We start from the raw sequence: 15,864 nt of genomic DNA on the forward strand, positions 1-15,864 counted from the left end.
TGCACACAGCACCTGTGTTCAGGCGAACAATAGCTGCAGAGGGTGCACTGTGCACACAGCACCTGTGTTCAGGTGAACAATAGCTGCAGAGGGTGTACTGTGCATACAACAGTGTCCTTGGTACTCACAGCAAGTATAACGAGGTGGGTAGGTGACTGAGTCCTTTTGCCTTATCACCAACTAGGAGCAGAACTCATGAGACAATTAAATATGAATATAGTGTAAAGCTGTGAATAAGAGGCAGGAAGAAAGAAGAGTGTATCCAAACAAACGAACAGTTGGTCAAAGGGAGAAAGGAACCGTGTAGCTGTGTGACTTCAGTGGGCCTATCTGGAAGACTCTGTGAAAGGAGCCAGGAGGGTAAGGATAGAGGGTTGGGGTATGGCCAGCGAGGGTTCTGAAGGCCAGAAGAGCAGTGTATAACTGCTATGGTTTGGGTGTGGTTTGAGTAGCTTCCAGATTTCATTTTGATTGATGGTGTGGTCCACAGAGGGGTAGCGCTTAAGGAAAAGTCTGGAATGTGGGTCCCGTGGGAGGGCTCTGGGTCACTGGGGCCATGCTACTAGATTGGAGGTCTCCTGCAGCCTCTTGACTTCTCTTAAGAGGGTGGCATTAAAAGGAGAAAGCCTGGTCGCAGCCAACTCTGCTTCTTGGCGTGAGATGTGACTGCTCACCCCAGCACACTTTACACGTGTTCTCCCTTCAGTCATCCATCATGAAGCCCCACCACACCTGACATGATGCAGGGAACCTGCCCCTGAGCTTCCAAACGGCGGACAAAAGAAGCCCTTGCTCTTCTTAATAGCCTGTGTCGGATATTTCACAGTCATAATAAAAACTAATGCACCCATACCAAAGGCTGAGGGTTTTTGTAGGAAGTGATAAGATGGAACCTGGGATTTAGGGATTTTGGTGTTAGAATTATGCATAATGAGTGGACCCAAAGTGTTATCAATGAGGCCGTGGCAAACACTTTTCCTTAAACACGCACGACTTTACCGATACCAGTACGCTGCTAAATTGTACTTTTGCGCGAATATGGGAATTGACAGACGCTGAAGAGATGAACACAAGTCAGTAACAAAAGAATCTGGTCATCCTGTGGAATCCGCAGTCTGGAGGATTTGCTGGGAAGGCAGATGGCTCTAGAAGGAATGGGTTTCCACCAATCCTGCGACCTCGCGGAAGGAGATAGTGAATCGGATCCACCACTGGTTTAAACCCATCAAGCTGCACCGTATGTTTATAAATAATGCTTTTGTTATGAGCCTGTTTGGGGGAAATTTAGTGCAGCTAGTCGATTTCAGGGTCGCTATTGTCTAAGATCTTGAACCCCTTTAAAAGTTGAAACGGAAAACTAGACTAACTTACACGTATCTGCTGCCTAGAGGTTTATATTTTCCTTTTGTTTGTTCTTAAATGCCGTCATTCTACTCAGCTGCAGACTATTCGATTGCAGGACATCGTGGCACGGAGCCAGATGTCCTGTCCTGTGGCTCGCCCTTCCCCCTCCTGAGAGGGGAGACGAGGAAAAAGGCGGAGGAAATCCCGTTTTACTGAAGGCCTGGCCCCAAAATAAGAGAAAATTGGGTTAGCATAAATATCATTACAAAGACTGTGTCTGGTCAGTCAAAAGCTTTTTTGTTCTAGGAGGACATGATTCTGCCCCTCTCTGTGATGGGAACGTAGACAACGAACACTTCAGCATTTCAGCTGCACATGGGCGAAACCCAGCGCTGACTCACTCTCTGCTCAACTGGCAGCAGAGGCCTTGACTTTGCTACCCAGGGTTGCACGTGGACTGTAGGGGCAACACGGAGTGCTTTCGGCTGTTGCACAGGGGCCAGGCTGCGGGTTCCACTTGCCACTGGGCCCCCTGCACTCCTCCGTCCCTCATTGGTCACTGGAGCATAACCCTGTATGTAGTTAAGAAGACAGGGAAGGTCTGATTTAACAATACAGCAAATACTTTCCGTCATGGACATCGCCCAGGAGCAGTTGGATTTTAAGAGTCAGTGCTGTAGTTTCCACATTCCAGACATCCACCAGACTGGCTCCTCCTTCCTTACCAGTCTGGTTTTCGTATCACCTGGTGCTGCCTCCTCTTCTCCCAATTCTCCTTCCTCCCTCTTCTCTTTCCTTTATTTTTCCATCCTTTCTTCCTTCATTTCTTCCTCTTCCCTCCATTCTGTGCTATTCTAAGTCATTTCGTGTCATGCAAGTGAAAGGGAATTACAAAGAGAATCTGGTGGCTCCGGAGATCAAAGGCCACTCCTGGGAAAAGCTAAGTGGTGGCCTCTAGCTGACATTGTCACGGAGTGATGGATTTGGTCTTAGATTAGTTTTAAACTATAAGTTGTTGGTGTTGGCATATTTGCCTGAGGAAGTCCATCTTTGGGAGGGCACCGGGGGTAAGCATGAGACTTTCAAGGCCACCATAGGCTTCCGCCAGCTGAAGCCAGCGTCTGGCTGTGCGAATGCCCACCTCCATGAGGAAGCGGCTGGTGAAACAACAGTCATGTCTTCTGCAGCTGTATCTAACATCTTCCGACAGTGCTGGGGACAAAGCAGCTGCCTGGAGTGCCACACAGGAGCTTCCCACTGTGTATCAGTGTCCTGGGACCGGGTAGCTCCAAGCATCGAAAATCTCTTCTCGTCCAGTCCTGAAGAGGAGAGGTCTGAAGTCAAGAAGCCTACAGTTGCTTCTGAAGACTGAGAGCATCTGCCTTGGGCTGCCCGCCCAGCTTTGGGTGGCCGCTGGGGTGTCTCCTCTTCTTTCCATCTTTACCCACATTGCACTCTGCCCTTATGTTCCCGTATAGCAAAACTTGCTTTGCTTTGCTCTGTTAGACTCATTACTACACTACTTCAGCTCATTTTGATGCCCTTAATTATACTTTGATTTGAAGATACGGTCGGTCACAGGAATCAGGAGTGTGTAGGGATAACTTAGCAACGAGGGACACATCCCCAACACTGATCTCAACATGTACACACCTCGAGACAAAGCACTCCACTCCAAAGGCTCTCAATCAAACAGCCTCCTCACAACGGCCCTTTTGTGATCTGACGCACTGTGGATGATAACCTCAGCTAGAGACCATGTACCTAACCCAGCTTGGCCATACGCGGGCATTGTCCCTTGAGTAAACTTGTAGGGAAAATTCTCTATTTACCGACTTCTGCCTGTGCGTGATCATGAATGCGTATGATTAAGATCGGATGCATCATGGGAGAAGACAGGCACAGTGAACAAAGGCTTGCATAACTCAAACCTGTCAATCGAAACAGAAAACCACCCACACTCCATCCTGAGCTACGGACTCCCGGTAGATTCACAAAAGGAAGAATTGAAAAAAAAAATAAGCCAGCTCTTGGGAAAATCTCACTCAACCCCTGCTTCCTTGCATTCTGCCTACTTCGCATCTCTGCTTTGCTTCTCACGAAAAGCGCTTAGCTCTTTCCTATCTGTGCACATGTCTTCAGTTACTTGAAAACGGCTTGAGAGCTCACAAGCACTTGGGCAGGCGGCGTGCACTGCTGGTGCCCTTTGGGGGAACTGCCTCAGGAGGAAAGCACTCAGAGTCAAACCTGTGAAGCTAGGCCAATGTCAGTCAAAGGGCCGGAACCTCGAACTCTAGACTTAACTCAGGACTTGTCACCTAACAGAAGCACACACGCGTGCCTTTGTGCTCACCGTCTGGCTGTGCAGCATAGTGTCTGTTACGTTTCGTAGAGAGCGGGTCATCATGGAAAAAACAACTGACCATGGGGTGCCCACCCCCATGACACAGCCTGCACACCTAAGACTCAAGGACATCATGGAGGAGGTAGGGCCAGGAAGATTGTAAGAGCCAAAGGCCCAGGACGTGTGCAATACACAGTGTCCTGTGTGTGAAGTCTTCATAATAAGGTCGGTCACCCACACAACACCTGCACAAAGGCAACACCATTTTACTTCCCAGTGTGGATGGGGAACTCTCCCAAGGCCCCACCCCTAGATGAAGAACTACAGGCTACTAATGGCTGGCAGGAGAGGGAGAGTTCTTTTGTGGATCAGCCCCTGATAAATTATCCACCCCAAGGGGTCATTCTAAGCATGTATGTGAGCACAGTTCATGAGCTCAGCGAGTATTATGCACTAGACACACTTGCACATGGGGTACAGATGATGCAAATACAGTACTTTTGTGTGAAATTATAAAAAAGCAATTGTTTAAAAAAAGAAAAGCTAAATAAACAAAATAAAACAAGAGGTTATTCTCCTTAAGCACTAACGCCACACCCACTGTCACTTAGAAACCAGACAGAGGAAAATGACACAGCTCCTCAAATGTGCTATCAAAAAATTAAAAATGAGAACAAGAAGAAAAGCAATGTAGATTGCTTCATTAGGAACCATTTTATAGTTAAGAGCCACACCGCAAGCAGGTGTGTGGGGCAGCCTCCATTACCCAGAGAGAACCACGCATCGAGAAAGAAAAGAGAGAAAGTAGTACAGAAAGAAACATAAAAGGGAAAAGGGGATGGGAGGAAGGAGGGAAGAAGGGAGGGAGGTAAAGATGGAGAAAGAAAAGAGAATGTAGGTGAGGTGGGGTGCTGAGGGTGGGGAGAGGAGAGGAGAGAGGAGCTGAAGAGAAAGGGAGGAAGAAAGTCAGGCCGTATTAGCTGGGACAGTATCCAGAAGAAAATCAAGAGGAAAAGTTATTCAATCAGGGTATGTGGGTGGCGGTGGGTTTGAGACAGGTTCTCTCTATTTAGTCCTGACTGTCCCAGTATTTGCTATATAGACCAGGCTGTCCTTGATCCTGCCTCTGCCACCCAAATGCTGGGATTAAAGGCATGTGCCACCACCATGTCTGGCTGATTCAATCAGATTAAAATCAAATGGTCAGTTTAAAAAACAAATCTGCCAAGGTCATTGTTGTCAGTCTGAGCTAAAACAAAATGGGAGGTTTCCTCTAACCTTCAGAAAATCTACACAAACCGTAACGATTCCAAGCTTCTAATGTTCAATTCACATTTCCTCCCCGTGTAGGATGGAGGCTGGGATCTGTGTGTGACTTTAAAAGGTTAGCACTTTCTGTGAGCAGAGCAGGTGGTGCATTTACTCACTATGATAACCGAGACACCTGCCTGTCTCGATAATCGTTCTATACCTCTGCTTAGCGGAGACCCTTGACTTCTGCAGCCCCAGCCCTCATCTGCCTATGTCTTCCTGAAATCCCAGGTATTGACTTCATACACAGAGAAGTCCTTCGGAAATCAAACACTTCAGGAAGATACCTCAGTAGCAACACTGTCTTCAGTCACAAAGATGGATGCTGGATGGTTTCCTACGGTTAATAGGCCAAAAGATCATCAAGCCTGGCCATGGGATATACAGCTCCTGGTGACCACATTCAAGTATGGCTGCAACAATGCCTGTGACAGAGGAGTGTTTCCTAACATCTGCCATTTCAGAGGCCCATGCCTCTGCTTTCTCCTGACGGTTTGACTCATCAACAGCTAACTTTCTATCTGCACTTATTCTAGAGACATTTCAGGCTGTAGCCATTAGGCAAAAAGTGTCAAGGTGTAATATAGTTGTGTAAGTCCCATGCAAAGTGGCTTCTGAAATGAGACCATTAAAATTTTGACATAAGATTGACGAAAATTCATAATAATCTGGCATTATGTGGACATGATTTCAATGGGAAAAAACCTTGCTTGAATTATTGGTTGTGCAGAAATTTGGAGTTACGCATTTTCACTATTAGAAACACAGAATGGGTTCCTCTTACAAAGCCATGAAGCCAAGGGATTCTTTACTGATATAAACACTAGGACCTGGGAAAATGCACATAAAATATGAACCTTTCTTAAAATATGTTTAATTAATATATTCTCCCATCGAATGCAGGGAGATTTGTGCCTGTATTAAAAAATGCAGAACAGGGCCTAGAAGTAATACAAAATTCTTGCAATATGGAGTTTTCTTTAACAAAACCGAAAACCAAATATTGCACATGCTTGGCTCATTAACAATAGCTCCTTTTAGCGGAATTAATAGTCTACATATTTTCTTTGGCTGCAGCAATGCTGATGTTTATGTGAAATGCACAGAATGATGTCATGATTCACAGTTTTCAGTTTCTCACTGTGATAAATTCATTCTTTAGAATTTTTGTGTTATCTCAACTAAAAAAAATTCAAGAAAGTATGTTGCTTCATTGTAGTAAGTGCAGCCCAAGCTGGCCTTAGGAACCAGGAGCTGAAAGCCACCTCTGTGCATGCATTTCTTATTTCTTGAGCAAATCTTTTTGTAGTTTTTAAACCACTGACAAATTACTAAAAGACTCAGTTTCTAAGGATGTGAAAAGATCTTTGCAATAAATCAGTGTTTATATGGATATGAATGATTGCAATCTTTGTTGGATATATTCTTAGCAGCATAGAAAAATCATAAATATGTAATTCTAGAAATCAGAATCAACTTTATTAGGAAAGAGGAAGATGAAATCATATGAACCATTCTGTGAAGTAACACCTTACTCAGGGTGATCACACATATCCAGCCCCTACTTACTTGCTTTGTCAGTAAGCATACTTAAAAACATTTAAATACAACATAAAACACATCATCACATCATGACTTTTGCTTGCCTTTATTTTCTTTTCACAAGCTCTCACTATGTAGTCCGGGCTAGTCTGGAGCTCACTGTGTCTCATAGGTTGGCTGGAATTTATCGTACAGCATAGGCTAGCCTGGAAGTGATGATCCTCCTGTCTTAGCCTCCTTCTTTCTGGGATTAAAATGTAAGACACCATTCCTAACTGACTTGTGTGTGTGTGATTTAAAGTGAAAACTTTAAATCAATCAAGGGAACTCTTGATTAAAAAATTTGACGGTTAGATATCAACTTAGGAGTAGTTAGATGAAAACTGACAACCACCAGCCTTTATTAATGTTTTGATATATGCAAAACATGCATATATTTACTCTTTAATTCTTTGAAGTAGATTCCCCATAGTTTTAAAACAAACAGCCAACTCTAAAACTCAGAGAAGCCAAATTTCCCACCAACACATCTCAGGTAGAAGGCAGACCCCAGACTCTTAGCCGTAGTCTGCCTTTACGTCTTTGAAGTGATTCACAGTCCTTACCTCCCATTTCCTTGATATCACCTGTGCTCTGAAATGTCACCAGATCTAATTTTACACTTAAATGAACAAAGTATTTTTCTTTCAAGCTGAGACAGACAGATAGAGAGAGAAATGGAACTTAGGTTGTTAAAATATCTGAGCAATGCACAGTGAAGCCAAGTAGTAAACAGCAAGGATGTCATTACACATATTTCCTTAGGAACCAGAGCCTTTCAACAGATCATAAATATTCAAGCATATACATAGGATGTGGTAGAATGGCAAATAGGATAATTCTTGATTAGATAGAGTCTTTTTCTTTCTTATTTCCTTCTGGAATTGTAGACTAATTATGGGATCAAACCAATGCCTGACTGGGATTTATCTCCAGCAATGTAGAGATTTTCTTAACCTTTAGATTATTAACTGCACAATACAAGTTTACTGTCAATTGATAAATATCCACTTTGCTTTGAAATGTGCATATATAGCCTTCGATCTAGATCTTAACATTCAAGAAGTTGAACACTCAAGATCTCCAGCGAACAGAGTGAAAGAAATGTATAGAAGGAGGCAGACCACAGTGATCACTCTTCTCAAGTTCTTGCTTAATTCCAGCTTGGAGTAGGTTCTCTCTGACTGTTCTTTATTTTTGTAATTGCTACAGCATTAACCAGTATCACTAAAATTATTAGTTTTACAAGTGTGTATGGACTGTCCTGCCTCTTAGCCATATAACCTTCTGGAACGAAGGCACATTTTCTAGTTTCTCTTGTGTCCCCATGAGCAATCCCAGTCATATTAGATAGTTTTATGTCAACTTGACATGGACTAGAGATATTGAAGGAGGGTACAGCAATTGAGAAAAATGTCTCTGTAAATTCTGTAGGATGTCTTCTTAATTAGTGATTGATGGGGGAGAGCTCAGCCTATTGTGGGTGGTGCCACCCCTGGGCTGCTGGTCCTGGGTTCTATAAGAAAGTGGGCTGAAGCCGGGCGGTGGTGGCGCACGCCTTTAATCCCAGCACTCGGGAGGCAGAGGCAGGCGGATCTCTGTGAGTTCGAGACCAGCCTGGTCTACAGAGCTAGTTCCAGGACAGGCTCCAAAACCACAGAGAAACCCTGTCTCGAAAAACCAAAAAAAAAAAAAAAGAAAAAAGAAAAAAGAAAGTAGGCTGAGCAAGCCAGTAGGCAGCAACCCTTCATGGCCTCTGCATCAGCTCCTGCCTCCAGGTTCCTGCCCTGTTTGAGGAACCTTACTTCTTTGATGAACAGAGCTGTGGAAGTGTGAGCCAAATAAACGCTTTTCTCCCCAACTTGCTTTTTGGTCACAGTGTTACCTTGCAGCTGTAAAAACCCTGACTAAGACACCAGCCAATGGAATTGAAAGGCCAACATCAAACCTCTTGGTGCCTTCCTAAAGCTGGAGGCATTCTATTGAGGTTTTTTGTTTGTTTGTTTGGTTGGCTGGTTGGTTTGTGTGTGTGTTTTGCCATCTTTGAACAGAAAGTGCTCTTGAACTGGAGGCTCCACATACACCGAAGGCAAACTCATTTGGCAAGGATGAACTATCTTTAGACACCACAGTCACGGCAGCTACATTTCCAGCTTCTTATCTTTGTGAGCCTGGTCTTCACTGACTGAGCCATCTGTCTCTTCAGCCCTTTTTCCAGAGTGGTAAAACCACATCTATCTGGCTATAATTTTTCTATCTGTCTACCATCTATCTATCTATATATCTATCATCATCTGTCTGTCTATCGATCTATCCTGCAGTCAAACTAACCTAGCTAAAACACAGTATGACTTAGTATCACATCTGATTGTCTTCATTGCTCATAAAGTTACCCAATAATTACTAACACACTTTAGTTCTAGAATTCTCTTTTCAGGTGATCAAAAGTCTATTGAATTTTGACAACTTTTAAATTGGTGTCCTGATCTACCTTTCATGTATTTACATGACTCAGAATTGTTTTTCTTTGTTCTGTATAATATATGACCTTTTCGAGTCCAGTAGATAGTTCAGGTAAACTCATGGAAATACCATAGTTAAATACATCCTGTGCCTATCTTAACGAGTTTTCTGAATTTATCCTCATGTGAGAAACCTAGGAACTCACCCGTGTGCAGAAGCCCTGCTGGTCTGCAGTTTTGGGTGTCTGGGTGGGGAATTTAAGTTAGTTACCCTTAGGCTGAAGGTGAGCTTGCTTTTTCCAAATCCTCAGTGGCCACTGAACTCACCTTAACGCAAGCCTTCATCAGTAGAGCAGAGGCCAACTATAAAGGGCCAGCTTACAGTGGTGGCCCAGATCTTCACGATATTTGAGCAGAGGCCAACCATAAAGGGCCAGCGTGGTGCCCCAAATCCTCACGACATTTGAACAGAGGCATGATGCTTTACGTTGACTGTGATTGGTTGTGTAGATAAACTACAGTGACCCTAACTTCAATTGAGTGTTTAGTCAAGCGCAGTCAACTCGTGGCTCCATGAAAGCCATACTGCTTCCACTCTGGTTTTTAATAAATCAACCATTTATTAAACTTTGTAAAAAAAATTCTAGGTATGTTTTGCTTATAGATCTAGATGTAATTTGTTTGTAATGGATACAACAAAACCAGCAGTCGCCGCGTGCTACAAATTTTACATAACATTTTCAGTATTTGAAAGTTTCCGTTTTGAAGAAACTGTAGTTATACGTCTTTGGATAAAAGCGGTCGAACAGTTATTTCCTTCTTGAATGGTGAAACAAATTTCCCCTCCACTTAAAACCATCACATTTGAGAAGCAGCCACCAGGGACACTGGGAAGGGGACTTTCTGAGAGGGTTCCAAGTACTGAGAGAAGAGACTCATAATGGAATTTACACCACAGCCTTTACTCTGACAGAGGGGCTATTCATCCTATGGAATTCTTTTAGAATCACTGACCTGAACACTATGCTTCTGAGAATGTTTTCCTGCTCAGCTTATAAAGATATTATTATGCATCTATGATATAATCACGAGAAAATGCTCCCGCTGGGCCGTGTGTTGTTTCTCTAATTATCAGGGTGATTGCAGAACTGATATACCTGCCATGCTTCAGGGGAAAACAGGAAAGCAGATAGAATCTTTTAAGGAAATTGCAACTTCTGTCTTCAGAATAAAATTGGCCAGAATATACCATGGTTCTATTGATTAAAGAACAGGCTGGAAATCCATTCTTTTAAATTAGCAGGCCAAATATTATGGGAAGAGGGAAAAAAATAATGACCCCTGCAGTTATGTGTGATTTTGATCTCAAGGCAAATCTACTTTCAACTGTAATCTCTGATGTAAATTACCACTTGCAGCTTCTTTCTATGAAATAGCTAGACACATCTCCTCTCTCCAGGGACCGATTTATGGTTAAGGGAAAGATGACAGGGGAAAGGGTCTAACTTACCTTTTGAGGAAGCATGGACTTCCTCCATCTCTGATCTTCTCAGCCAAGGACCCACACACTCCTGATGCTCCGGGCTATAAATAACAGAGATTTATAACGTAGCCATTACTTTGGTTGTGAACCTAACAAGTGGCAACTCCAAAAAGTTACCCGAAATGATAAAGAAATCACAGTCTGTAATTGTCAATTAGGGCTCCTCAATTATTCAAACGGTTTGGGAAGATCACAGGTGAGGTTAATGGGAAACAGCTGGGAAACTCAAATTTCTGTACATTTGGTCTTGTGCAGTGTTTGGTTCTCACACTCGAAATTTAGTGTGCTTGCTTCTCTAGAGGTTCTCTGGGAAGAAGGAGATGAATTCTCTCAGGAGGCCTGGTTCAGGCTCAGAGCAAGCCCCCACCCCACCTCTCTATCGCTCTTCTCTAAATAATTCACCCCTTAGCGCACATATGGCAGAAATGCCTGCTTTTCCTTAACTGGTAAAACCAGAAACCCATGCTTTCTTAAAACTTAGTGTCACACCTGGCATAACACTAAAAAGAAAACAAACAAGGTTGTTTCTAAATGGTATACAATAGAGCTTTCAAGAAAGCTTGTATTATGTGATTGTACAGTGGTCTTTAGCATTCTAGAAAGAACTGCAGTGTTAGCAGAGACCTTGTGAGAATATCACATCCAGTTCTAGTCCAGGTGACAATGTTAAACTTTTGTTTCATTCTACTTTTGTTTTTTCGAGACAGGGTTTCTCTGCATCGTTTTTGGAGAAGTTAAACTTTTTTCATTCTGCATTATATATTGTTACATACGTTTTCCCTGCACTTGGGCAGTTCAGCTGGGTCATTCTGGCTCAGGGCAGCCCAAGGCTGCTATCATCTGAAGGCATGACCATTGATCAGGGCAGACCATCTCTTTCCAAGATAGTGTATCCTGTGGCCGGCTCCTTAGTTCAGGATGCAGGATTTAATCCTTTGGCAGGGATGTGGGGGCTAAAATGACTCTAAGAAAAAGTATGAAGGGATTTCACTAAGTTAGACTCATGCAGATATTGGCAGATATTCCAGAATTTCCATGGACTTTAAAAACTTAGGGAAATAGATATGCCGCAGTTGGCGTATGCCAGGCTGGAAAACAACCAATCTCCAAGAGGCCTGGGGTGAAGCATCATTTGCCTAGCATCAAAGGGCATGCTAATTTGGGGAGCACCAGCATCCTTAAGAGGCCCCCAGTGACCATTCCCTGTAAGCGGAGCTAATGGCTGAGATGCCGTTCTCAACAGTGGAGAAGATGATGAGAACCCAGAGTAGATACAATTATCATAATGAGAAGCAGTGTCATACAGGCAAGAAGAGGGTCTTCTGCTCAGGTATTATGGAAGCCGCTCGTAGAACAGAGTCCCCATGGGCAAAATAAATGGGTAGTGCTCTTCAGTTCATATAAACAAAGGAAATGAGGGATGGATATCAGGAGGATGACAGCCGTCAACTCATAACTGCATTTGGACCTGAGTTAGCTTCTGATCCTGGCACCCAATGACTAAAGAATCCAAGTTCCAAGAAAGAGGACCCTGCAATGTTCTAGGACACACGTGTGTGCCCACACACAGTACAATAGTCTCCTCTGCCCCTCTCTAACTAAACCCACATCCATTTATTTTAAGATGAGACATCGTGGCCTTGCAAATACATGGTCACATGAAATCAAGGTCTGGCTTTTTGTGTCTGTAAGGACTGTAGACCACCCGATGGTCATTCCTTCTGTTTCCAAGAATGTTACTGCAAGATGATATATATATATATATATGATAGCTGGCTGGCCCCGACCTTCATTGCTGGGTCTGTGGGGTCAGAGGATCAAAGAGGCTGAAGAGAGGCCAAGTGAAACTGCCCCAAACTGCCAGCTCTTCTCAGCCAAAATAGTAAATCACAAATAATATTGCTTCCCAGGGGAATGGCAGAAATTAGAGAGGGAAAGAATTCCGAATGCAGTATCGCTGAGATCCTTATGCGCTTACTTTGTCCATGTTGGAACTGGACATTGTCTTTCATTTTGTTTCCATGGCAGCCAGAAGGAAAAGATGGTTTCTAATAACAAATTCATTAAAGCCACTATGACTATATTCCAATTAGAAAAAAAATGCCACTCAAAAACTCTTTAAATGGAATTTTACCTATATAAGTATCTCTAAAGGTATTCTAAAATATTTCAATTAAGTATTTTTAACATTACTTGCTTGAGGCTTGGAATATAACTCAGTGGTAGAGCACGTATCTAGTTTGCACAAGGGCCTAAATTCAATTCCAAGCATTGCAATAATAATAATAATTAATAATAATGATGATGATTATGTTTGTGAGACAATAAAGGTTTTCCTATAAAGATATTTTGTTGCATTCCATATGTTTGTAGTTGTTATAATAGTCATATTTTATTATTTTACTTTTTGATGCATGGTTGTCTCATTTCCTAACCTTTGATCTAAGTTAGAAGATAAAACAGACACATTGGGAAGAAGGAAGAAAGAGAAAAAAACTAGACACAGTGACTTTTGTCTTTTTCCCTAACTCAGATCTTCCAATTTCCGTTTTCTTAACTTAATTATCTGCAATGTCTCAGAGTTCAGGAGAGCAGGATTTTGACAAAGTTAGCACTTCCACAGACAACCAACTCTTCGCATTGTTCTGAGAGTTTGAAATGAGGGTGTCTAGAGTAACAGATGCAGCCTGGTACCACAATTTTCTGGAAAGTGTGGCTTCCATGCCTGGGAACCTCAATAGGTTCTGCGTCCTGTCGTTGTTGCAATTGAGCATTTCAATAGACACAAGGCTAGTGCACGACACAGGGACCTTCTTTTCTTTTAAAACTGGTGTGTGTGTATGTGTGTGTGTGTGTGTGTGTGTGTGTGTGTGTGTGTGCGTGCGTGCGTGCGTGCGTGCCCTGTGGGTGAGAGCCTCAGAGTGATAAAAGTGGTGCTGGATCCCCTGGATCTGGAGGCTTGAATTATAGGTGTGTGTAAGCCTGGACATTGAACACTTGTCCTGTGGAAGAAAAGCAAGTATTCTTAACCAGGGAGCTCCACGTGTTCCCAGGCTGGCCCTCAAACAACCCAGCCAGGCTGCAAGTCTGCTCTATGAACTTGAGCAGAAAATGTGAAGGCCTCTCCTAAGAGGAACTCTTGGGCTGTGGGCTGTGTGGACGTTCTCAACAGAGTTATCACTGGTAATTTGAAAAAGACCAGTTGCTTGACTTCCATAACTGACAAGAACTTACATTTTTTTTTAATGCGTTGCTATGTTAGTGTTTAGACAGACAGCCTTGGGAAATTATCGTTCCTTCACTTTGATTTTTATAGGGCAGATGACCTTTTCTTATCATATCTTGGGATGGAGATTTACTGAAGATAACTTGCTGGGTGCCCAGTTGCAAGGTTTTCTGAACAGTGCTTTAGTATTCAAATCCAAAACTTAATCTATTCTTATTATATGTTTTTCTCCCAAAAAATTCCACACAGACAAATGCGGCTTATTCCCACCACTCTTTTAACTAATAATTGATTAGGAGATTCCAGGACAGAACTCAGAGAGTCCAGGCAAGAACTAGAAATTTAACTCGCGGGTAGAGTACTTGCCTTGTAAGCGAGAAACCCAGGGTTGGCTCTGCAGCACTAGATAGAGCAGCGTGGACGTGCATACCTGAGATCACAGCACAGAAGGATCGGGAGTTCGAGATCATCCTTGGCTCTACAAACAATTCTAGGCTGCACTCGGCTACATGGTACCCCATCTCAAGCGTTAGGGGAGTCTGCATGCAACTGGCTCTTTAATTCTGCTTCAGTAAATCACAGAGAGGAGTGACACTTTCAATGCTTTTATTACTTTTCTAATCTATTTTCTAGATTTCTTCTCTTTCCTCCCCCAGATGAAAGGCTGAGCAGTTTGTCCAGCATTTCCCACTGCTCTTGGACGCCATCAAGCAACTGTTATATTTGCTGGTGAAACCCACCCACTCTCATAGACACTGTAGTTCACCGATGGTAGTCAGTTTTTCTGTATCAGCTTCAGAGCGTTCTCTTTTAGCTTCTCCCTCCTCTGCCTTCTTGCTCCACTTTCCGAGCCTTGGAGAGCCAGAGAGAGGGGCAGAGAGGATGGGAGGTGAGCCTGAAATATGGTCTTGGTAGTCCCAAAGCAGGTAGATGCTCTCAGGCAGGGCTGTGGCTAGCACCTGCAGAAGCCTGACCAGGCAGCTAGCTCCCGCCTTCAGCCGTAATCAGCTGCATGATGAGCACTGCCCTTGGGGGTGTTGGGGTATCTCTCGTCCTTCATGGGGTCACATCTTTCTCCAGGTGCATCCCACACTGACTCCCTTCGGCAGTGCTCTGAGTTCCAGGAAACACTCATTTTTCCAGCTTCCCAGAGAGTGAAATTTGTTGCAGACTCAGTGGCACACCAATGACGGTGGGTGTGATGCTTGCTATTCTCATCTTTTTAAAGATTTATTTATTCGTGTATTTTATGTCCATGAGTACTCTGTCTTCATACCCACTAGAAGAGGGCGTCAGATCCCATTACAGATGGTTGTGAGTCCCCATATGGTTGCTGGGACTCAGAACCTCTGGAAGGACAGCCAGTGCTTTTAACCTCTGAGCCATCTCTCCAGCCTTCCTCCATTCCATTTCTCGGGTCCTTGTTTGTTATTCAGTACCAGATTCAGAGCTTGCGCTTCCAAGCTCCAGAGTCCTCTGTGAGATTCCTGTTAGGATGCTTGAGATGAGGTAAAAATCCTCTGTATGTTCTAATATAGGAATCTTCCCACTTAAATGGAGGTGATGAAAGTCACCTCAGTTACATCCTCTGTTGTCTATGGTTGGACTTGTCTTATTTCCTAGGAAGTACTGGATTCCTCTTGCCCATTTCCTGGGCTCTGGTGGCTCCATCTAGAATGGAGCAGCTGACCCTGGCTTAGTCATTTGGAACTGGTATTTCCCACTTCCATTATTCAAAGTTAAGTGAAAATATAATCACAACCAAACAAATTGTATTGAAAAGAAAGATAAACCCCATAGCCTCCTACAGCCAGGGGTCCCGGATTATCATGTTCTAAATCTGTAGGTTTAATCAACCTTGGGTAGAAAAATTTAATAGCATTTATCCATACTGAATATGTACAGATAACTTTTCCATATCATTCTCTAAATAATAAAAATATAAGAAGTATTTGCACATAGTGGTGTGGGACCATGGTCTGTATTCTGTCAATTATACTTTAAATAAATGCTGATTGGCCAGTAGCCAGGCAGGAAGTATAGGTGGGACAAC

This window comes from Microtus ochrogaster, chromosome 24, assembly GCF_000317375.1.
Source record: "Microtus ochrogaster isolate Prairie Vole_2 chromosome 24, MicOch1.0, whole genome shotgun sequence".
Taxonomy (NCBI): domain Eukaryota; kingdom Metazoa; phylum Chordata; class Mammalia; order Rodentia; family Cricetidae; genus Microtus; species Microtus ochrogaster.